At 39.1% G+C, this 25,183-nt stretch overlaps 1 pseudogene; it reads left to right on the forward strand.

Annotated features, from left to right (window-relative positions):
- The first annotated feature begins 22,549 nt into the window (after positions 1 to 22,549).
- Positions 22,550 to 22,804, forward strand: LOC116862863 (annotated as a pseudogene).
- The last annotated feature ends 2,379 nt before the right edge of the window (positions 22,805 to 25,183 follow it).

Genomic DNA, 25,183 nt, shown 5'->3' on the forward strand with positions numbered 1-25,183 from the left:
ACAGATGAGAAAACTGAGGCCCAGAGAGTTTGGGTAACTTGTCCAAAGTCACACAGTGCTAGAATTGTGAAAATTCTACCAATCCAATGTTCTTTTAGTGCCTTACTTAAAACTTAAAAAGCAATATAACATACTGCTGTTTTTTGAGAAAAAAAGTTTCTGATCAGAGACTTTACATGTTCCTTTGGAAGAAATCATACGTTATCATTGTGTTCATACAGTGGTTAGCAGAATTCTTTGGAATAGTGAGTGCAGCACACTACATATATTTCAAATGAATTAATGGATTTTTCTTAAGGCTATAGTGTGTGTGACTTTTTCTTTTGGGGAGTATAGTTCAACAAAATTGGATTTTGCTGTATATAATGGTTATAAATTATATTAAGTTTATGATGACATAAGCAAATGAATAATGGAACAGTTATCTGGAATTTTTAAAAATTATCTGGCATCTCATAAAGGAAGACTGACTGCCAGCGTGGATGATACATACTAAAAACCCCTTGTTCTTAAGATTCTAAAGAGTGAACATTATGTTTTTGTACTTAAGTGAAACAGTTGCCTGAAAATGTCACATTTCTTTTCCTGGCTACATAGAGTCTTGGACTATGTCTCTGGGAGGTCACACATCTTGATGAAAACTGGAAAATAAGATAACCATCAAGATGTTGATGTAATCACAACATAAATAAGCATACAACTGTAATTAGAAAAGTTATACTTATTGACTTGTACCACAATATTATATTTACATAGTAAATTTACATAAAAAAGCCATTCCAACTGTTGCAGTATTGCAGGGCCTCTAAAATTCATGCTCTTAAAGATAATGGCAACACGAGGAAAAATGTCTGTTTTAATATTTCACGAGGAAATCGGTATTCACTGTTACATAGTTTTATAGAAGAGAATTCTCCAAATAAAAGGGACAGAAAGAAAATATACCAAAATAATAACCGTAGCTGTGTTAGGGTGGTAGCAATATGAGTGCTTCTTTCTTATCCCTACTTATATTGCTCCTGTAACAGAAAAAGAAATTTACAAGTACAAAGAAAATGAGTTCTATAAAAGAAAGTATAGTAATCATCTGTTATTTGTGGCAGCCCCAAATCTTTTGAAAAACCACCCCACATTTTGATAGTTTCCCACCTTGTGAATTCCGTCTTCCCAAAGTAAATTCTAAAATTAAACATTTCTTAATCTCCCTAGCCTCTGAGTCTAGGGTGAATTTCTGGAACTTAGTTTCTAGCTCTCAGTTGCATCTATTAGAAACTACCTGAAGAACAGACAGGGTCCAGATTTCCATTCTGCCAGCACAAGAAGTTTTGATGTCATTGTTCTGGGGACAAAAGTGGGAACAGTAGCTTCCCAATTGCAACAAAGAGAGTTAGGTTCTGGGATTGGTGGTAACGTAGGTTAGAACCTGTTCCTCTAGCCTTTCCAGTGGTTACCTGGACTTTCTAATTTCCCTTAAAAATCCCTCTCATTTAATTGACCTAGGGTTGATTCTTTTGTCTATGCGTAAGAATGCTAACAGATAGAAAAGGCTAACAAAATTGGAATTCACCTAAGAAAAGATGAATGAGGGGTGACACAAATAATGAGAAGATCACACTGAACTTCAAAAGAACATTGTGATCAAACAAAAGATCTTTAAAATTTAAAAAGACTGTGCGGAAAAGTCCTCACCATTGATCCAAATATGACATGTGATGTGAACAAGAAAGAAACCTGTGTTGTGTTAGGTCACTGAGATTTGAGAGTTAATTTACTACCACGGCATAACCTAGCCTAGCCTGATAAATACTATAAATGGTATCTAAAATGGCATGTGTTTAATAATCAAATAAATATATAAATATAAAAGCTTTGTATAATTAGAGAACATTTTATCTAATAAAACTACATCAAATAAAGAATGGATTCAGGATTTGTTGTCATTTTGCATCAGGTAAAGATATCTGGGTTTACGTGAAAACAACAACAAAAATGTAACACATTATGAGAAACCCTAAATATTTAATGATTTTAAAAGCAAATAGGTTATGCTTTTCAATTTTCACACTGTAAAAAGTATAATTTATGATGCATGTTTCCTTAAAATAATCCTCTAAAAAAGCCATATGCAATAATAAAAAGGCAAGCCATATTTACTTATTGTGAAATTCTTGATTGTCTGCAGAAAGGAGTGTTAGAAAATTGCTAACAGGATTTGTTGAAATTACTTCCAGCACAAGTAAAGATGTGAATCCTCCTCTCACTTGGAGAGATTCATCAATGTCTGCTTGCTTTTGCAGCCCTTTTCCTTTCCAAATGTTGGTCTGGGGCTATACAACAGTAGTATTTTCTATGCAGTAGTAAATGACCTTTATTTCATAAAGCATAGGAATTCTTTCACCTGAAATAGCCACTGACAAGGTTATTTTTTAGTTGTCTATTATAATCTGCACCACCCTGTCTGCGCAAAGTGATCTGGGCCATTGAGCCAACACTAGCAGAATCATCATGATTTGTAGTGTGACTATTCCTGGTGTTCAGACACCATAATACATGATCCTTTACTATATCCTTAAAATGGTAAAGGATTTTTGTTTTGTGTATAGCAGAAAAGATCAAATAAGGGAAAATGGGATTAAACTAGAAGACATTTCTATTGGATACAAAGAATTTCTAGGCTGCCAGAATGAAAAAACAAACAAACAAACAAACCTGGAATGGCTTATTGAGGGGGAATGCCTAGTCTTTTGTCAGACGTATCATTAAGAAAGACTGACTTTTCTTAAGTGCAGGAGACTAGGTCAGATACTCTTTCCCAGTCCTGTCTAGTTCTGTGGTTTTATGATCATAAAACTAATAGCACATCAGAATTCTCTTGGCTTCTCTTGTTTTCATTTATATCATTCATTGTCTCTCATATTTGCCAATGACTGGTGTTGCCGGGGGATGATCTGTGCCCCTTCTCTGGCCAAGTGAAGACACACATGTATACCACAGAAGGGCAGTCAAATAATTATTAACTCAAGCATTCCTGCAGACAGATTCCAAACTGTACGACTCTACCAGGGAAAAGAAGTTCACCATTGCCCCCCATATCAAACTGATTCATCTCTGAGCATGGTCCATTAGCCTAGGCTTCAATGACCAGTCTTTGAGGTTGTTCCTCCATGGATGTCCCCTTAGCAATGGAAAGTGTTCTCATAGACACCTTGTCTGTCATCATCCCCCACCCACTTCTCCCCTACTCCTACTATGCTTTCACTTCGTTTCTCTTTCTATGTGGTCCCCACCTTCCTTCTCCAGCAGGGGCCCTTCACCAACCCTAGCAAGCCTTTGTCCTCGTCCTATGACCTGGAAACCCTTTCAGTTCCTGCCATAGGCATGAGTCATAAACTTTCTTTGTTCTACTTGTTCGTGCTGCTGGATGAGAGAAGAGGGAGGATTTATATCCTGATGGTGGCGATGTGGTCAGAAGGATATGGGCTGGCAAGATTTGTTTTCTTTTTCTCCCACCCACCCCACACCCTGCTTTGGCCTTCTCTTTTAAAAATTCAGACATCTTGCATCAGATTGTGAATCCTCTTCCAATGGCTCTCAACACATCCATATATGGGAATCATATTCCCCTTGCTACTATAATTTAGGACCTTATTAGTCAAAAGACTACTACTTTTCTTGCAACCTCATATAACATTGCATGACTCTCTTTTATTAACTAGTCTTGGGACTAGCCATTGCCCTCTTCTTTCTTTCCTTTTTTCTTTTTCCATTCTTTTCTTTCTTTTTTTTTTTTTTTCTTTTGAGAGAGTGCATGCACAAGAGCAGAGTGGTCAGGGGCGGGGTGGGGGGTGGGGTGGCCAGATAGAGAGGGATAGAGAATTTTAAGCAGGCTCCACACTCAGCCCAGAATCTGATGCAGGTCTCAGTCTCAAAACCCTGAGATCATGACCTGAGCCAAAATCAACAGTGGGACATTTAACTGACTGAGCCAGCCAGGCACCCCGCCATTTGCCCTCTTCTAAGAGTTGAAGGCAAGGTAACCACACCACATGTGTAAGGTATTATGTAAGTTGTGGAAGTCAGCAAACTGTAACTTATGAGCTGTGAGCCACATCCAACCCATGGCCTGTTTTATAAGTAAAGTTTGATTGGCCACAGCCATACCCATTAATTTACCTATTGTTTAGGACTGCTCTTGCTCTACAGCAGCAAGGATGAGTAGTTACAGCAGTGACCAACCAACCACATGGTCGCAAATCCTCGAATACTTACTATCTGGCTCCTTATAGAAAAGTGTGCCAACCCCTGATATAGTGTATCACATCTAAAAAGAAGACAGTCTCAACCTAAAAGATTGCCCTTAGAGGCTGATTCCATAGGTTTGGATAGTTTCTTCTTTTTTCCTTTTTTCTTTGAATAGGAGATTTACACTTTTGAGAAGTTTATTTTTTTTCTTTCCCTACATCCTGCATGCCTTCACTGTAATTAAGAGTTACCATATTTAAAATGACAGAATCCATCAAATCAACATTGTCACTACCAGATATTTAACTTGGACGGGCAATTTCATAAACTTAAAACCTTGGAGTGTCTCTCATTCCCCTCATCCCTCTATCCATATCCAGCTGGTCACCATGTTCCATTCCTACATTAGTCCCCCTTTCTATTCCAAGTATGCCATTTGAAGACCTTGTTTCTTACCTGAACTGTATCAATGGGCTACTCACTCTCCCAATCTCCAACCCATCCCACCCTTACTAAGTCATTCTCACTGTATATATAGTGCCAACCCACCCTCTCCTAAATCCCTCACCATGGGTGCAGCCTCCCTCTCACACACTAGTAATTCTCACCTCATACATACCTCTAATCTCAGAATTAGGGCTTCTGTATCATGAAAAAGCACCACTATTTACCTACTCACACAAGCCAGAAACATAGGACTCATCTTTGATCTGTCATTTTCCTTCATATTCAACATCTAATTAATAAGCAAGCCCTGTCAATTCTACCTCCTAAAATTTACAGTAATTCTAACAGAGCTAAAGAGTTTAAATGATACTTAAGTTCCCAGCCCAAGTTAAGAACCAACTGAAAGGCAAATACAGAAGTCACACAAATGACAATCAAAAGATGACCTTTATCAGTAACACAGCTAATATTCATGGCTCATACTACCTGTAGGGGGATGCATCCTAAAATTGTGAACCCACAGCTAGACAGACTCTGTAGGTCACTGCAGAGGCCCTGTGCAGGGCAGAGTGCAGCTCTAGGAATACTAATGGCATGGAAGAACAGGGTGGAACACGTGTGCAGCAGGCAGGCCAACCTCCAAGAGTAAGGAGGAGGGAGACAGGAGAGGAGCCTGCTGGCACATGGCCAGCACTGCTTGTGCCGGCAGTAAGTCTGACAAGTTCTGGGAGGAGAGAGTGATGAGGAGGAAAGACCAGGAAGGTTACCAAGAAGTCACAGGAAAGAAGATTCCCCTCCTCCAACATTCTCCAGATTTTTCTTCTCTTTCTCCATTAAGCTTAACCATTAGCTAGTGGTGTGGCTGCCCCTGGAGACCAGGTTAACAGTCTACCAGGGCAATCCTGGTCCTCGACTTTCAAAAGACCATTCCCCCAACACCAACTATAGTTCTTCTGGGATGCTGGTGGGCAGTGTTTTCTTTTTAATTCTGGGAGGCTCTGAAATGAGTCAGAATAACACATTAATTAATTCTAAGACCTGCATTCAAGGCAAAAAATTCTTTCTATATTCTATTTCCCTTCCCAAAATATGTCCAACCACATTGTTTAACGTAGTTCATCAAAGGTTTGGCAATGAGGGAAAATAACAACATAAATATCTTTAAATCATAAAAATTTCATCAACAGATGAAGTCCCAAATGTAATCTTAACTGCCTTTCCTTATGGATTTTCCTGGGAGGAAATTAAAGTTAAAAATTAAATTCCATGCAAATTAGTCCAAAGATTTCAGAGGTCAAAAGAATTGAAGTGCAAAATCATATTCTCTTGCACTTGTGAGTTAACTATCCAAAGAAATTAAGTCCAGGGATGCCTGGGTGGCTCAGTTGGTTAAGCAGCTGCCTTCAGCTCAGGTCATGATCCCAGCGTCCTGGGATCGAGTCCCACATCGGGCTCCTTGCTCTGCAGGGAGCCTACTTCTCCCTCTGCCTCTGCCTGCCATTCTGTCTGCCTGTGCTCTCTCTCTCTCTCTCTCATAAATAAATAAAATCTTTAAAAAAAAAAAAAAGAAAGAAATTAAGTCCAGACTTAATCCTTTCTGGTTTCTTATTTCTGCCTACTCTCAGCTAGAAGGGTCTTTACTGCCACATAGAGCTGGGGTGTCTTTGGCAGTTCCAACCCTGGCTGTCTTCTGTGGCATGGATATAGATCCTTTAGGGTGCATACTGACTGCGTGTCTGGGATGTCCTGTGTTTAGAGACTTCAAGACTTAACAGAACACCAATGACCATCACAACACTGGCCCCCCAACCCGCCAAATCTAGAAGAACAACTGAATCTTGTTATCATAAATAAAATGATGTTTCCAGACCCCAGAGTTAGTGTCAACAAAGACCCTAACAGATTCAGTAGTATTGGACAAAAGGCAATGAGGTCAAGAAAATATCTTGGTTTAACCTCTTCATGATGCCAGTGAGTCTAGGCTAGTTACCTGAAATCCATAGTCTCTGAATTTATACTGAATCAGGGTCGATCTCCCATCTAGTAGTTAATTTTGACACTATGTATCTTCATATGGGAGGGGTGCTAGGGCTTCTTCTAAATAGTAGCATTTGCAAATACAATCTTGCAAAGTTAGAAACATGCAAATAAACTCACTAGGTTTTATTTGACATGCCCCTGCCTTTCTACATAGTCATAATCTCTGATTTTGCATTGTCCCTTTAGCTCATGTTTCTGGCATCCCGACACTAAAGTAATTTTGAGTCTCATCAACAACCCATGAGGAGGCCTTTTTGATCCTAGACTACAGAAGGTGCTTCTGTAACTCCTTGCTATTAAATTGGTTAGGACTATAAAATCTGTCTAGGAAAGAGATTTTTGCCTAGTGGTCATATTTGATTCAGCTGAAGCATCACTCTTACCAGATCCCTGAACTACATTACTGTTAATGCTTCAGAGCTTATGTTTCTCATGGTCTTCATGAATCCGTTCTTCTCCAGTGGGCTCCTTGATTCATTGTTTTGTCAACTTTTGTATATTTCAGGCTTTGAAAAGCATCTGTGTCTAGGACATCGATAACTGATGTACTACTATACGCCTATACCGATTCATTCCCCTCTGCATTACCCTGCTACTTCCACAGGGACTCAATTGTATTTCTAAAAGTTGAACCTACTTCTTAAATTGATTCCTTTTCTTTTCTAACACGCATAGGGCTAGAATTGGGGGCCTTCCTTTATTTGTTTTCTCTTTGCCTTCTGGCCCCCAAAATAGTTTTTCTAATATATTCCTCTAGCATTTGATGTGTATAGGTCTACCCTAGTGAAGAATATGAAATCAATACTTTTTAAGTCTACCAGAATCTATGCTGTTTAAACAAATCTTGACCACCTTTTCCTACCCATGCTGGATGACTATCATGTTGCTCTTCCTATGTATCTAGTCTGTCCACTAAGTGCTTATTCTGTTTCTACTATAGATTGTTTTAAATACTAATGGCCAATATGATCATGTTTAGAAGTGGTCATCTTTGGGAGGTGATTAAGTATTGAGGGTGGAACTCTTGTGAATCAGCTTAGTGCCTCAACAAAAGAGGCCCCAGAGACCTCAATTTCACTAGATGAGATCAGAGTGAGAAGATGGCAGTCTATGAACCAAGAAGCAGGCTCTCACCACTTGGAAGATATTTTCCCATCAAATCAACATCCAATCTGGGCCTGGACTCAGTTATTTCTGTCTGGCTTTCCATTTTTATCTCTCATCTCTGGTGTGCTTTCCCTTAGAATGCCAGTTCCATAAATTTTTCTGTAATGTGTCCTCAGGGTACAGGCAAGATCTCCTTGCCACCTGCATTAATTGTCTATCTCTGAATCAAACCCATATAGCAATGATTTCAGTATAATGTGGTTTTCTTCCTAGTCTTCCCTTCTCAAATCTATACAAATCCTTTATGGTCACTTGGTAGGACTACCTCAGTCTTCAAAAGATTGTTCTTCAATACTTTTACTGTGGATTCTTCATCTTCTCTTTTCAGAGGAACCTCTGAGTTCATTCATGCATTTGGTTTCTTGTGAGCAGGGAATCATTGATCTTACCTCTTTATTTATTTTATTTTTTATTTTTTTTTTATTTTATTTTTTAATGGGCTCAGTCACAACTCCTGAACAAGTAATAGTTAAAAACATCTTTACCTTTTCTAATACCCTTTTTATGAACAGTTAGACCCCAGTACACCTCCTGTTCCTTTTGTATATATGCATCCTTATTGCCAAGAGCTCATGTTGATCTTCCTATATGTCTAGTCTATCCACTAAGTTCTCATTCTGTTTCTACTATAGATTGTTTTAAATCCTAATGGCCAATAAAATGATGTTTGGAAGTGGTGATCTTTGGGAGGTGAATAAGGTAAATGAGGGTGGAATTCTTCTAAATGAGCTTTGTGTCCTTACAAAAGAAGCCCCAGAGAGCTTCCTTCCACCAGGTGAGATCAGAGTAAGAAGATAACAATCTATGAATCAAGAAGTGGGCTCTCTCACCAGACACCAAATTTGCCAGTGCCTTGATATTGGACTTCCCAGCTGCTAAAAATATGTTTTTATAAGCCACCCAGTCAATGGTATTTTGTTATAGCAGGCTGAACAGACTAAGAGAGTTTCCTTTAAAAAGTTCACCCTCCAGGGGAGCCTGGGTGGCTTAAGTCAGTTAAGGATCCAACTCTTAATTTTGGCTCAGGTCATGACCTCAGGGTCCTGGGATCAAGCCCGGAGTTGTGCTCCACACTGAGTGTGGAGTCTGCCTGAGAAGGATTCTCTCCCTTGCCCTCTGCCTCTTCCTCTGCTCTACCTCTTTCTCTCTCTTAAAAGAAAAAAGTTCACCTTCCCTCCAGTTAATCATCTTTTCATGCTTTATTTTGATTTCATTCTTCCACTTTCTTTGCCCTTATAGTCAGAACAAAGCATAACTTTCATTTCACCCCAATTTCTCCTTGGTTGCCGGAGGAAGCTTCATTGCTAGGGATGGAGGGCCCAGGCACAGGCCTTTGAGTTGTTTTTCTACCTCAACCCTTAAAATAGCACATTCTCCTTACTTTAAAATTTTCCATTCCTGTATACATGTTTATTAACAAAGTTTACCATCTTTTTATGGGTGAGATTTGCAATTTGGATCTCCAGAATCTACAGCCATGGTCAGGACTTGTGTAGTAAATCCAGAGCCACTTGAGGTTACATTAAGGAGCCCAATGTGGGACTTGATCCCAGGACCCTGGGATCATGACCTGAGTGGAAGGCAGTTGCTTAACCAACTAAGCAACCCAGGCATCCCTTGGAGATGCTTTTTGAGTCTGTGGACAAGCCACATGAATATTAGTTGGGTTACAGATTTCTCTCTTGAGCTCAAAACAATATAAAGTATAACAAAACTGCAGACAGCTGATCTAGCCCTGCATACCTAGAACTGACAATGATGATTTAAAGCCAGAACTTTCCCCACCATCCAAGCTATTGTCCTTTCTTGCCTGGATTACTGCAGTGGTTCCCAGTTCATCTCCCTGCCACCATTCTTTCTCCCTAATAGTCCATCTTCCACATAGCCAGAATGATTTTTTAAAAATTTATATAAGGGCAAAAATATTATCAAGAAAGTGAAAAGATAACCCATAGAATGGGAGAACGGTTTTGTAAATCATATGATAAGGGCCAAGTATCCTGAATATAAAAAGAGCTCTTACAATTCAGTAATAAAAGACCAATAACACAATATAAAAATGGGAAAAGGACTTAGATATTTCTTCAGAGAAGTATATAAACAGCCAATAAGCACATGAAATGACTCTCAACATTGTTAGTCAGTAGGGAAGTGGCAAATCAAAACCACAGGGAGATACCTCTTCACACACACTAGGATGGCTATAATCACAAAAACATAAAATAACAAGTGTTGGCAAGGATGTGGAGAAATTGGAATCCTCATACTTTGCTGGTTAGAATATAAAATTGCTCTTTCCCAGAACAGCCATTTTGGAAAAGAATTTGGTAGTTCCTCAAAAAGTTACACACAGAATTACCAAATGACCTAGCAGTTTTACCCTAGGTATATACCCAAGAGAAATGAAATCATATATTCACACAAAAACTTCTACACAAGTGTTCATAACAACATTATTCATAAAAGTCAAAAAAGTGAAATAGCCCACCTATCCTTTAGCAGATGAATGGATAGACAAAATGTGGTCTATACATACAATGGAATATTATTGTGCCACAAAAAAGGAATGGAATACTGTTATATGCTATAACATAAATGACCTTGGAATATTATTCTAAGCGAAAGAAGCTAGGCACAATAGGCTGTATGACTCTACTTATGTAATGTTTGGAACAGGCAAATCCATAGAGATGAAAAGCAGATTATTGTTTGCCAAGGGCTGAGGAAAGGGGAAAGGAGACTAACTGCTAACAGGTACAAGGTTTCTTTTGGGGGTGACAAATATTCTGGAATTAGTGGTAATGGTGCACTCATTATGAAATGCTAAAACCAGTAAACTGTACAGTTAAAATGATAAAGTTTATGTTATGTGAACTACATCTTAATTTTTTTAAAAAAACACTAGTTAGGGAAAAAAAAAAAAACAACCTTAGATCATGATCGTCCACTGGTTAAACGCTTCAGTGACTTCCTATAGCACTCAGATAAAATTGAACCTTCTTACTTAGTCCTGCAAGGCCTAGATGATGGGACCACTGCCTACCTTTTTAATCTCATTTCCATCACTTCCCTCACAACCCATCCTCCATTTAGATTATAGTCCAGGTTCACTGGCCTCCCACTTCCAGCATAGGTTTTTACACTTAATCTTCCTCCTTTGTAGAGTATTCTTTACCCAGCACGTCTCATGGCCACCTCTCCCTTATCATGGAAGTCTCAGATTAATGTCACCTCCTCAGCAAGACATCCCCACCATCACTGTCTACCATATTACCTTGTATTATTTTCTTCACAGCACTTATCACTACCTGAAATTATTTGTTTATACATAAATTCCCTGAGAGCAAAGATTTTGCCTGCCTAGTTCACTGCTATCACCCAAGTTCTAAGAATGATGCCTGACAGAGTAGATGCTCAAAAAATATATTTTGAGTGAATGATTGGGATCTAATTTGTGTACATTGGAAATTTAGACATTTTGATGGTATTTGGGGGGCTGTCAGAGCTTCACCTAATTTAAATGAGAACTTTAGAGACCCCAGTGAGGCCATATGTATAGTATCTAGGGTGGGGAATAAGAAACAGGAAGAGTGGAGAAATGCACCTTGTCATCATTTCCAAATTACCCAAGGACAAAATTTTACAGAAACCATGATAAAACTGCCCAGAGTTTATGAAATCAGCTATAGAAATGTTGCAGTGTAATTCACCATTCTGTTTATTCCCTGTGAGGAGAGTTGGGGCACACATGCTTGATTTGGATGTGCTGGAAGAGATCAAAGGGAGGATGGCTATGAGGCAGCACAATGAGTGTTCCCATGATTGCAGCTCAGCCCAGCCTCTAGTTCAGACTTTGATCCTAGAAAGGGACAGTAATAAAGAACAGAGCCACTGACCACAAAGCACATCCGGGAAGAGAGTAGTCCAGGAGAGAAGGATGGTCTGACAGCTCTCAAGAATGGAATTAAAGAGCAACCACAAATATGCCTGTACTGGGAGTGAGAGGGGTGTCAGGGTAGTGGGAAGCACAGAGCTGACATCAGGAGGGCAAGTGGGGATCATGAGAGCCAGGAAGATGCCCGCTGAAGAAGACACCCTAAAGCATCTGTGAAAGATCTGAGGCCTGGGATCTCCATATTTTGCTAGTTTTAGACTGAGCCACATGCTGCTGTTTCATCAGTATGACCTAGAGAAATGTGATTACACATATGACAGGGGACAGTGCTGCTATTTCCACCTTCAAACAATGGACATACTCCATTTCTATCCGGAGATCTTCTGTGAATCATATATGACATAAATTAAATGGAAGCAACATTGGAGGGAAAACCCACCTGTCACTGTATATTTTTGTGAGTCTAATCATTAGGCAAAGGGAAATGCTTACCTCTAAACTAGGCCAGGTGTGAAAAGAATGTAAAGATAATTTAGATTTAGATTATGAAATGAGGAGAAAGGTTATTGAGACTGGAAAGAAAAGGCCTGGAGGGCTGAGAAGGTGAGGCGGTGCAAGGAAATTAAAGGCCGGTTTGGGAATAATGACCAACAATGTAAAATGGGAAGAATAGTTTTAAACTTGGAAAGGCTTTCTTTGACATTTGCTTGAGCAATTACACATTAAGTATTGAAAATAAGTGACAGTGATTTTTAGAAAGTTTGAATAAAAGAAAAGCAGAACATGACATGGCCCAGCTTGCTCAGACACACTGAGGTAATTTCTAAGGATGTTTTAGATTGTGAATTAAATGCATTTCAGGCTGTAAGAAAAAACATGGTGCTGGCTTATACAGATTTGGATTTCTAGAACAGCCTACTAGGTGGCCTCCACTGTCCAGCCATATTGCACACCCCATTGCTTAACTAATCTGCCTGAAAAAGCCTTTAATCACTGTAAAACCTTCAGCACCTTCCCATGTCTTACTAAATCCACTCTGAGCTCTGCCTGGCCCCCTGGCTCACCCTAGCTGTTCAGTCTTCCTTCTTAGTTCTCTCCAGCACACAACCTTCTCTCAGACCTGTCTCTCCACTTGTTTTGCTTCTGGACCTTTGCCCACAATGCTGCCTTGGTCTGAAATGTATGCTTTCTCTTGTCTGCCTAGCCAAATGACATCCTTTTGTCAAGGTTGAGCTTATATTTCAATTCCATCATGGGTCTTTCTAGATTGTCCCTTTCTTTGAACTCCTAAAACACAATTGCTCAATTATATACTGCCATATATTAGTCCTTACACTTACATGTTAGTACCAGGAACTGGAGGAAAGAGAAGAGAGAAATTAATAACAGAGAAGTGTGAAATTCTTGTTTTAGATTCTGATTTAGAGGTGGGTGTTTGGCAGAGGATGGAGGAAGTACAGCAAAGTGGTCCCAGAAGCCTTTGCTACAGGAAAGGAAGCAGGGAGAGTTGTAACGAGCATCCTGCTTTTCATATCACTTGGCAATAACACCTTAAGTTTTAAGTTCAGCATCATGAGGAATAAGAAACTCAACTTGTGAATGTTCTAGATGACGAAAGTTTATCATGCACAGAATTGGATCCCATTCCAGACCTACTGAATCAGCATCTCTGAGAGTGGGGCCCAACATTCTGTGTTTTAATAGCAGTCTAGGTGGTTCTGATGCACAATAAAGTTTAGAGAACCAGTGCTTTAGAGCTTTAGTGCTTTTAAACGTTACTCACTATATAAAATGAGTTCTTTAATACATGACATACTTCTTTGCCTTCTGGAATAGAACAGGCTAAACACAAAGTGCTTCTTTTTTGTGGGACCAGAGTCACCATGATCATCACTTCTTGCCCAGTGCCATTGTAATAGGCAGCACACCAGGCAGAACACTCAGGCACCATGCTGCTAAGGCCACAGGGCACCAAGTCACCTCACTGGAGCAACTGACTGCAAGTGCTATCTGGGTCCATCATTTGGGTCATTATCTATAGCTTGGGGCTTAATGAAAACAATATAGACCAGTTGAAATTGACTGAATCACAGTATAAAAGAACACAGTTCACTAATTATGCCCACACCAAAGAGTATAGTCAATATCCTGCAGAGTTCTGTGTGCCCCATTCCCATGTCTCTTCACTAAAGAAGTGGTGGAAATTCTTCAGCAACTCCTGGGAATTCCATTCTCAACTGTATTTGACTCAGTGTCAAGGCTTTACTGATCTTCCTCCAAGTAGCACTCTTTTTTTTTTTTTTTTTTAAGATTTTATTTATTTACTTGACAGACAGAGATCATAAGTAGGCAGAAAGGCAGGCGGGCAGGGGTGGGGCCAGAGGAAGCAGGCTCCCCGCTGAGCAGAGAGCCTGATGTGGGGCTTGATCCCAGGACCTTGAGATTATGACCTGAGCTGAAGGCAGAGGCTTAACCCACTGAGGTACCCAGGCACCCCCCCTCCAAGTAGCACTCTTCTTGCTACAGACCAGTTTGCCCAGGAAAAACTCCTTCCTTAGAGGTCATTAAAAATTCTAAAACTCTACATCTGCAATTACTCAAAGTTAAGATTTTTACTAAGATATCTCCCCAGATGATGGCTCTGTGGGGTTAGCATTCCTCGACTGCATTATGCTGACTTACTACCAGCTTCTTACTGCCAGGGAACAGCACCTTTTCCATACGCACAGTTTTGTATCTATCTCTCATCAGAATCTCTGTGCTCTATCCCCACGAAGGCTTTCAGTAAGATTTACATCCAGATTAGTTCCTTTTGGGAAAAAGTAACTTCCAGTTGAGTCCAAATTGAACAAGATTTCCTTGGATCTGAGGGTAGCTGCGTATGAAAATTTGACTACTTCTGCCAAAATGCCTCATCCCAGAAATGCTGTGTGCCTGTTTGCCCACACCCTCAATGGCAGAGACAGAAATATCTTTTTCCTGTAGATACCTTGGTGCCCTATGACATCTTCACATAGTAGTTGCCACTAGAAGAACTTCAATCATCTCTCTTCAGATGCTGACTCTTCCTCTCATACACAGTTTTCTGTTTAATTCAAAGAATTGAATTGAAAACTTAACTTTGAAACTAGTTCTCACAACTATAAAATCACAGAGCTTACAGTTTTGCTATGATATTTCTAATGACTTCTGTTCTTTTTCTTTTTGAAGATGAGTTAAGAGTTTTAAAATCAGAAGGAAAAGAAAATTTTACATGATCTAGCATCTATTTGTATAATAGACTTTGGAGTTTTGTTGTTATTTGTCTCCATATTCTAAGACATCTCTTTATTTCCATTTATGGAAAAACATTGCCATTTATTAGGAGTCAAAACCTCCTTTACCCAGTACTGTCCTATTATTCATTTCTAGGACAGCTGAAATTCAAAAATTAATCACTAATGCAGGATGTTAATAATAGAAGAAACTGGTTTGGGAGCGGGGAGAGTACATGGGACCTTTCTGTACTTCCTGATTAATTTTTCTGTAAACCTGAAACTACTCTAAAAAAAAGAGTCCATTAATTTCTTTAAAGTAAAAAGCAGAATAGGCTATATAACAAAGCACTGTTTTTATAACTGAGAAATGCATGCACAGAAAACAATAAAACACATTTTACAAAAGCAGATATAAAGAGAAGACACTCATTTAATATGTTAGAATGATGGTCTTTGTGGGGAGTGATCATAGAAGTGGAGTATGGCAAGAAAATGAAATAAACAAAAGGAGACAGAGATATTGCATGAACCAATGATGATAACGTGCCATGAACTGAATATGATCAAATCTGACCTATAAACTTGAAATCTTTAAAAAAAAAAAAAAGTAGTGGTTCTTTACTTGGGCAGGAAGGTAGAATTTAGAGAAATTTTAAAAGAACACCCATGCTTCAGCCCCATTTCAGACCCAACTGCATCAGAAACTCCAGACACAGAGCATGTACATTTTGCAAAAGTTCCTATATTAGCCAGGACACATTTAGTTACAAAACCCCAATTCAAATAAGTATAAGCAATAAAAGGAATTGTATTGGCTCACATGGCTTGGAAGTCTGAGGAGTAGTAGCTTCAGGCACAAATGGATCCAGGAGCTCAAGATATCCAATTAGGCTCTCACTCACTGCTGCCTGTCTCAATCTCCATCTCCCCTCTCCTGACAGGTTCTCTTTCCATGTGATAGGGAAGATTTTTATTGACATTTCTGGTCATGTGGAATGAACACTGCAACTGAAAATGCCTCAAGGGCCATAGGAAGTGGAGTAGGAGTTCCCCAACAGAAGGGTTAGGCTAAGCACACCAACTGAGGTAATTATCATATCTTCCCAGGAATTTAATTCAGAATAAGTCACACATTCCCTTGTAGGGTGACATCACAAGATCCCTTGTAGGGATCTTCATGGCAAAAGAAAACAAAATCACTAAAGCATTTTCCAGGTTTCCCATCCTGGTCTCTTGGCTCACTTTACCTCAGCTGCCATGTTCAGTCTAGTTTTGAACACACCATCATGTTCAGTCACACCTTCCCCTGTCCCAGGAACACAAACACATTCATCCAAACTTGCTATGCATCTGGCTTACAACTCTCCTGGATAGGTTTAGAATACAAAATATTTAGGGCACCTAGGTGTTCAGCAATATAGGTGATGAGTCTAAGATGGAGAAAAACTGGGTAAGTTAACTTATCCCAGGTCACAGCATGCAAAACTGACAGAATTTGAACTCAGGTTTTATACCTCCAAATCTTATGCTCTGTCAAAGGTACAACATTGCACAGGTAGTATTAATAATAAAAATGAGACGCCGAGCTGCCTCATTCGGAAGAGCATGTGACTCCTGATCTTGGTGTCAAGAGTTTGAGCCCCACGTTGCCTGCAGAAATTACATACATACATCCATACATACATAACTTCAAATAGTAATAATATGTGGCTAGAAAGGCATGACCTAGTTACAGCTGTTGTGGAAGAAAGAAAGAACAAATTTTGGTGGAAAACTAGCTGTCAATGCAACAATTTGGTAAGCTTAACCATTTTTTTTAAAAAAACAATTAACCATTTAAACAAACCATGTTTGCTCCAAATCCTACACCCCTGCATTCTGACCCTGCAAAGACCAATTTGTCATAAAAGTTAGGAAACTTAAACTTCTAGGCCTCTCATTTGCATGGACTTTTCTGAAGCCCTGTTAGGGGCCTGTATGAGTTAGCAATTTCTGTATAACAAATTACTCCAAAACTTATCAACTTAGAACAATAACCTTATTATCTCACACAGTTCCTGAGAGTCTGAAATCTGGGAGCAGCTTCTCTGAGTGGCTCTTCTCCAAAGGATTCTGTGACAGTTCTCATGACATAGTAGCTGAGTTCCCCCAGAATGAATGATCTGAGATAAAGGGGTCCAAGTCATAATGTCCTTTATAACCTAGCCTCCAAAGTGACATCACTTCTGCTGAATTCTGCTGGTCTCACAGACCAACCCCAATACAATACGAGCGAAGAGTTATACCAGGGCATGAATACCAGGAGACAAGGAAAACAGGTGGGCGGTGGGAATCTTCATATGTGAAGCTGGCTATCAACAGGCCCCAGTAATGAGTTCACATGTTTTTTTGTAGCATTGACAAAAGTAAGATTTTCTTTATGTTGTCTTAATGAGTCCTCCTCAATTGTATTAGCTTATGGCACCACAAAACATGAATCCTTTTCTTATATGACCTTTCCTGAATCTTTAAAATCATTTTAGAACATGGTGAATCAATTCTACAAACTGAAACCATTATAGCTAAATTCTGAAGGGATGAAGGACTTTTTTAAAGTGTGTTTGTTTTCATGACTGTTAATATTATATAGTTGTGCATTGCTGATTTGTTATCAATGCTAGATGAGAAGTTAGGAGATCTGGATGTCAGTCTACATTCTACCGCTAACAAACTGGGTGATTCCTTTGATATAATGCATTCTGCTCTCAGAACTGGCTTTATCAATACCAGTGGTTGCATTAACTAATCTATACAGGCACTTCCAGACAGTTCTTTAAAAGTCTGTGATTAAATGATAGGTCTCTCTATGCTACACATTTTTCATCCATAATATGGGGATGACAGTATCTACTTCACAGAGGTGTTGTGATGATTAAATGAGGCAGCCTATGTAAAGTATCCCAAATATCCTAGCAAGCAGTGCATGCTCAGTAAATATTAGCCATTCTTACTCTTTTATGCCTGAAAATTAACAACCTCAGGAAGCCCATTTTGAATAGTTTTATAATATCATAGTAATTTGTAATTTCAGTTTTCATCTCAGATGACTCTGTAAGCTTTTATAAGTGACTAAAAGATAATATGAAGTAATATCAAGGTTGTGGAACAACTGGAACTCTCATATGTTTATTGATGGGAGAATAAACTAGTGTAATGATTTTGGTAAAATATTTAATAATACATCCACTTAACCTAAACTTATACATATCTTATGACCCAGAAAATCCTCTCCTGCTAAACTCAACATACAATAGTGCTACATCCACCAAAAGATATATGTGAGAATATTCATTATAGCTTTATTGATAATATTCAAACTAAAAACACCCAAATGTCTTTCAACAGTAGAATGGAAAAGTAAACCATATTCATACAATAGAATGAATATAGCAATGAAAAGAACAAATCTCACCGTGATGTTGAGTAAAAGCCAAATATGTAAAATGCATATTTCATGATCCTAATACTTGGAGTTCAAAAACAGGTAAGCAAAACTGTGGTAATGGAGGTCAGAAGAATGATTATCTTTGAATAAATACTGATTGGAAGAGAGGGCAAAGGGAGTTTTCTGGGGTGCTGGAAATGTTCTACCTATTGATATGAGTAGTGGTTTCACAGGTGTGTACATATGTCAAAAATCAGTCAAGCTTTAGATTTAAGACTTGCACGTCTTATTGTAAGTTGCACCTCAATAAAACATTTTTTAAGTTGGTAATAGTATAAAGAAATACATTGCTGATATCATTGATGTAGGAAAAGAGTCTTGACCATGATTTAGATTTTACGCAGTTCTGCTTCATTTTAGCTAAATTTTGACAATTATGGTCCTAGGTAGTAATTAATGAATAATTGATTATTACTCCCCTATCATATACTACCTTATTAACTGTGTCAATTGTCCACTCATTTCCCAAATATTTAAGTGCCAGATGCTCTGCTACATGATAGGATCATTAACAATGAACAAAATAGATATAGCTCTTACCTCCACAGGGCTAGGTGTTTTGGCAAGACAGAGAAATAAATCAGAAGTTAAAATTGCAGAGAGACAGTGGAGTGCAGAGGGATGTGCATAAGAACACTTCCCCAAAGCCATTGGCTGGGAAAGTGAGAGACTGATTCTTGGGTTTTTGCAACCAGTGGGGCTCAAAGACAGGAGTTTGAGAGGTGGGTGGGCTTGGCTGGGGTAGAGACCTGAGGGTGCTGCCCTACTCCTGGAGAGAAGGCGGGCAAGCAACCCAGGACAGATGATGTGATCCGAGGATCACCTAAGGTCAATCGAGAGAGTATTTGTTGTTCTTGGAGTGCATCTGTGGGAGGTGGCATTCGCAGAGACACCTCTCTGGTGACAAAAGAGCCAATGGGCACCATTTGCCTTCCCCGTCCCTCAGCACATGCACAGAGACACCTGCTGAGGGCAGCTAACCCAGACACTGTTTAACCTGTTTTTTCCAAATCCTACCCCCTGCACTCTGACGCCCTTCTCACCAAACCTGTATCCATTCTAGCACAAACAGACCTTTCCCTGGAAGACCAGCACAGGGCCCTCCACAGCACATTCCTCAAGTTTTTGTTTTTATTTTTGTTTTTAAGACTTTAGTTATTTATTTGACAGAGAGAGAACACAAGTAGGCAGAGAGGCAGGCAGAGAGAGGGGGAAGCAGACTCCCTACTGAACAGAACCCATCGTGGGGCTCGATCCCAGGACCCCTGAGACCATGACCTGAGCTGAAGGCAGAGGCTTGACCCACTGAGCCACCCAGGCGCCCTCAAGTTTGAAGTTTTAGAAGTCAGCAGGCTTGGCTGGGATAGAGCCCAAAGTGTACTATGCTGCTTCAGGCAGGCAAAGACAGACAGTGTAAAAACAGAGATCTGAAAAATGCCTGGGACACAGGAGGGGGAAATTATTCACTCTTCTGGAGGGCTTCCTTGAGAGCAGCAGCAAGCACAGAGACCCCTCTCTGGGTATAAAGGAATTGGTTGGCACCATTTCCCTCCCCCATGCCTCAGCATAAACCAACTGCAGGAAATAGCACAGCACCCACACTAGCTCCCTAACCTGCTTACACCAAGTCCCTCCCTCCTGCACTCTGCTGCTACTGTTTTTCTCAAGCAAATATGCCTAGGGCCCAGTGCAGTGGGCCCCTCCCACAACAGACCAACAGAAACCCCCCCATGCACCAGGTGTACCCACCAGAACTGAGTGGTAGTTCTGCAAGCTTCAGTTCTAGTGCAAGTAGCATCAGGTCTCATTTAACAAGCAGACCAGAGCACACCTACTTAAATCTTGCCACATTCTGATCAAGGATGTGGTCACTTCCCACTGCAGACAAGGAGAGCCTCTGCAGACAACTGACCTGAGGGATAGAGTAACAAAAACGCAACAGCAGAGTGCAGGCAGCATACACCAGAGAAACTCCCTGAAGCATCAGGTCCAGGACACTGTATGATCTCTTCTTCATAAAGCCATTACTCTCAAAAGCAGGAAACATAAGAGGCTTTTCTAACACAGAGAAAAAGACAGAGACCTAGACAAAATGCCAAGATGGAGGAATTTATCCCAAAAGGAAGAAAAATAAAAAGGTCACGGCCAGGGATCTAATCAAAACAGATATAAGTAATATGCCCGATGAAGAATTTAAAAGAATAATCATAAGGATACTTGCTGAGCTTCAAAAAAACTGTGGAAGACATCAGGAAGACCCTTACTGCAGAGATAAAAGAGTTAAAAAACAGTCAGAAATGAAAAATGCAAAAACTGAGATTCAAAATGGACTGTGTGTAATGATGACCGCAGAGATGGAAGAAGCAGAGGAATGAATATGTGATATAAAAGATAGAGTAATGGAAAATATAGGGCTGAAAAAAGAAAGAACTCTACATCACAAGAATACACTTAGGGAACTCACTGACTCCATCAAATGTAATAACATTCATATTATAGCAATCCTGGAAGAAGAAGAAGAGAGAAAAGGGTGCAGAAGTTTTATTTGAGGAAATAATACGTGAAAACTGCCTTATTCTGGGGAAGTAAACAGACATCCAAATCCAGGAGGCACAGAGAACTCCCATCAAAATGGCTAACATCAAGACATATTGTAGTTAAATTTGCAAAATATAGTAATAGGAAAAAATCCTAAAAGCTACAAGATGAAGTCCTAACTTACAAGGGAAGACCCACAGAGCTAGCTGTAGATCTCTCCACAAAAACTTGACAAGACAGAAGAGAGTGGCATGATATATTTAACATGCTGGATGGGGAAAATCTGCAGCCAAGAATACTCTATCCAGCTAGGCTGTCATTCAGAATAGAAGGAGAGATAAAGAGTTTCCCATACAAACAAAAGTTAAGGAGTTCATGACCACTAAACCAACGCTGCAAGAAAAAGGGAACTCTGAATGGGAAAGACCAAAAGTGACAGACTAGAAAGGAAAAGAGAAAATCTCCAGAAACAATGAAAAGACATGTAATAAAATGGTACTGACTACACATCTATCAGTAATTACTCTGAATGTAAATGGAATAAATGCTCCAATCAAAAGACATAGGGTCTCAGAATGGATTTTTTTTAAGAAGCTATATATATGCTGCCTACAAAAGACTCATTTTAGACCCCCAAAACACCTCAGATTGAAAGTGAGGGTATGAAGAGACATCTAGCATGCTAATGGATATGAAAAGAAAACTGGAGTAGCGATACTTATGTCAGACAAAATGGACTTTTTTCTTTTTTAAAGATTTTATTTATTTATTTGACAGACTGAGATCACAAGTAGGCAGAGAAGCAGGCAGAGAGAGAAGGAAGCAGGCTCCCTGCTGAGCAGAGAGCCTGATGCGGGGCTCAATTCCAGGACTCTGGGATCATGACCTGACCCAAAGGCAGAGGCTTTAACCCACTGAGCCACCCGGGTCCCCAAAATGGACTTTAAAACAAAGACTATAACAAGAGACAAAGACAGACACTATATAATAATAAAGGGGACAATCCAACAAGAAGATCTAATTATAAATATTTATGCAGCCAACATAGGAGGACCCAAATACATCAAATAGTTAATAACAAACATAAAAGAACTAATTGATATTTTGCAATAATAGTAGGGGACTTTAACACCTCACTTACAGCAATGGACAGAACATTTAAGCAGAAAATCAACAAGGAAAAAATGGCTCCGAATGACACACTGGACCAGATGGACTTAACAGATATATCCAGAACATTTCATCCTAAAGTAGCAGAGTATGTATTCTTTTCAAGTGCACATGGGACATTCTCCAGCATAGATCACATACCAAGTTACAAATCAGGCCTCAACAAATACAAAAAGATTAAGATCATACCATACATTTTTTTTCTGCCCATAACACTATGAAACTTGAAATCAACCAATAGAAAAATTTGGAAAGACCACAAATACATGGAGATTAAACAACATGCTACTAAAGAATGAATGGGTCAGCCACTGCCATGAATAGCATAGGGGAGGCCTGCACCAGCGTGAAGTGTGAGTTTGACCAATGCTTCAAATGGTGGTTTGCCAAGAAGTTTTAAAGGGTCGGCTCCGAAGAAGACCCGTACACCAACCCCTTCAAGTGCTATCAGCAGTATTCAGAAAGCAATAAAGGAGGAGATTCCCAATGAAGGACTGGAATTCATGGGCCATGGCAAAGAAAAGCCCCAAAACTCTTCTTGACCTTGAAAGTCACCTTGACAGTCACTCCTCCAGTCAGGAAATTGAGGACACTAGATTTCATCAATTAAGACTGTGAAAAAAGTCATCAATTTGATGGGTTTAGGAGGGAGGAGGTTTCTCTCCCCCTTCCTGTCCTCTCACTTGTGAAAGATGATGAACCATCACTCTGCTTTGAGATGATTTCTCACTTGCTTTGGCATCCTTGCAGGAACTCCATGTGCTAAAACTAAATGATTTCTTGGGATTATGGTTGCAATACTTGGTCTGGGATCAGCTTTAAATATCCTTTGTATGTAAATACTGATAAACTTGTCAGAATGATCAGGGTTGCCTGACCTCTTGAGTTTTGTGGTATATTGTATATACAACCAAGTATATTGTATATACTTGTATATACTTGTATATTGTATATACTTGTATATACTTGTATATTGTATATACAATTGTATATACAACTAAGTATATTGGTGGGAGGTATAATTCATGCAAACAATTAATTAGGATCACTCTTTTCTCTCAGGGAGCTAAGGCTCTGAAAAGGGATCCCAGCCCAATAGTTTTAACCAATGCTTGGGAGCACGGTTTCATTTTCATATAATAACTTTTAAGATTGCTGGTGGATTGGGTTAGCCAAGAGGAAGACAGCTTAAACAGACAGTTCCCTGCCTTAAGAAGAGGTGTCAATTTCTAATTAAGTTGTGAAAGCTTGAAGAATGTTGCAGTATACACATTTCAGAGCTCATAGTGTAAGTTAGGAAATAAAATCCTTGGAGTAACAATGGAGGAAGATGCTAAATTGCAAAATTTGCTATTGCCAGCTTTCAGATCAAGTCAGTTAATGAAGCCAACCTACATTATCATAAAAATTGCCAAAATGCTGCATCTGATTAAATGGAAGAAGAGTTTGTTTTATTTGCCTATGTACACACCCTGTCCTGTGATATCTGTAATTATGAAGATGGAATAAATAGTAACATTTAGTTACAAAAAAAAAAAAAAAGAATGAATGGGTCAACCAAGAAATTAAAAAATACACGAAACCAAATGATAATGAAAACATGACAGTCCAAAATCTTTGGGATGCAGCAAAAACAGTCATAAGGGAAAGTATATAATAATACAGGCCTACCTAAAGGAGCTAGAAAAAGAACAACAAATGAAGCATAAAGCCAGTAGCAGAAGAAAAGTAATAAAGATTAGAGCAGAAATAGATGATCTAGAAACTAAAAAACAAAACAACAACAACAAAAAAACCCCAGTAGAAAAAATCAATGACACCAGGAGCTGGTTCTTCAAAAAAATAAGTAAAATTGATAAACCCCTAGCCAGACTTAACAGAAGGAGAGAGAGAGAGAAAGAGAAAGGACCCAAGTAAATAAAATCATAAATGAGAGGAGAAATCATAACCAACAATACAAACAATTATAAGAGAATATTAAGGAAAATTCTATACCAACAAATTGGACTATCTGGAAGAAATAAATAAATTCCCAGAAACACATAAACTACCAAAACTGAATCAGGAAGAAATAGAAAACTTGAACAGACTGATAACCAGCAAAGAAATTGAATCAGTAATAAAAAAAATCTCCCAACAAACAAAAGTCCAGGGCCAGATGGCTTCACAGGATAATTCTACAAAATATTTAAAGAGAGTTAATACCTATCCTTTTCAAACTATTCCAAAAAATAGAAATGGATGGAAAACTTCCAAATTCATTCTATGAGGCCAGCATTACCCTGATTTCAAAACCAGACAAAGATCCCACTAAAAAAGAGAACTATAGGGAAAGAAGGGAGGGAGGGAGGGAAAGAGGAAGGAACAAAGGAAGGAACGATCTATAGGCCAATATCCCTGATGAACATAGATGCAAAAATTCTCTACAAAGTACTAGTAAATCAAATCCAGCAGTACATTAAAAAAATCATTCACTGTGATCAAGTGGGATTTATTCCTGGGCTGCAAGGGTGGTTCAATATTCACAGATCAATCAATCAATGTGATATACCACATTAATAAAAGAAAGGATAAGAGTCATCTGATCCTCTCAATAAATGCAGAAAAAGCTTTTGACAAAGTACAACATCCATTCATGATAAAAACCATCTACAAAGTGAGGGTAGAGGGAACATACCTCAACATTGTAGAGGCCATATATGAAAAACCCATAGCTAATATTGTTCTCAATGGGGAAAAACTGAAAGCTTTTCCTCTATGGTCAGGAACAAGACAGGGATGTCCACTCTCACCACTGTTATTTAACATAGACTGGAAGTCTTAGCCTCAGCAATCAGACATCAAAATTAAATTTAAAAAGCATCCAGATTGGCAAGGAAGAAGTCAAACTTTCACTCTTTGCAGATGACAAGATACTCTATTTAGAAAGCCCAAAAGACCCCA

This window comes from Lontra canadensis, unplaced genomic scaffold (assembly GCF_010015895.1).
Source record: "Lontra canadensis isolate GAN:19392208 unplaced genomic scaffold, GSC_riverotter_1.0 scaffold362, whole genome shotgun sequence".
NCBI lineage: Eukaryota > Metazoa > Chordata > Mammalia > Carnivora > Mustelidae > Lontra > Lontra canadensis.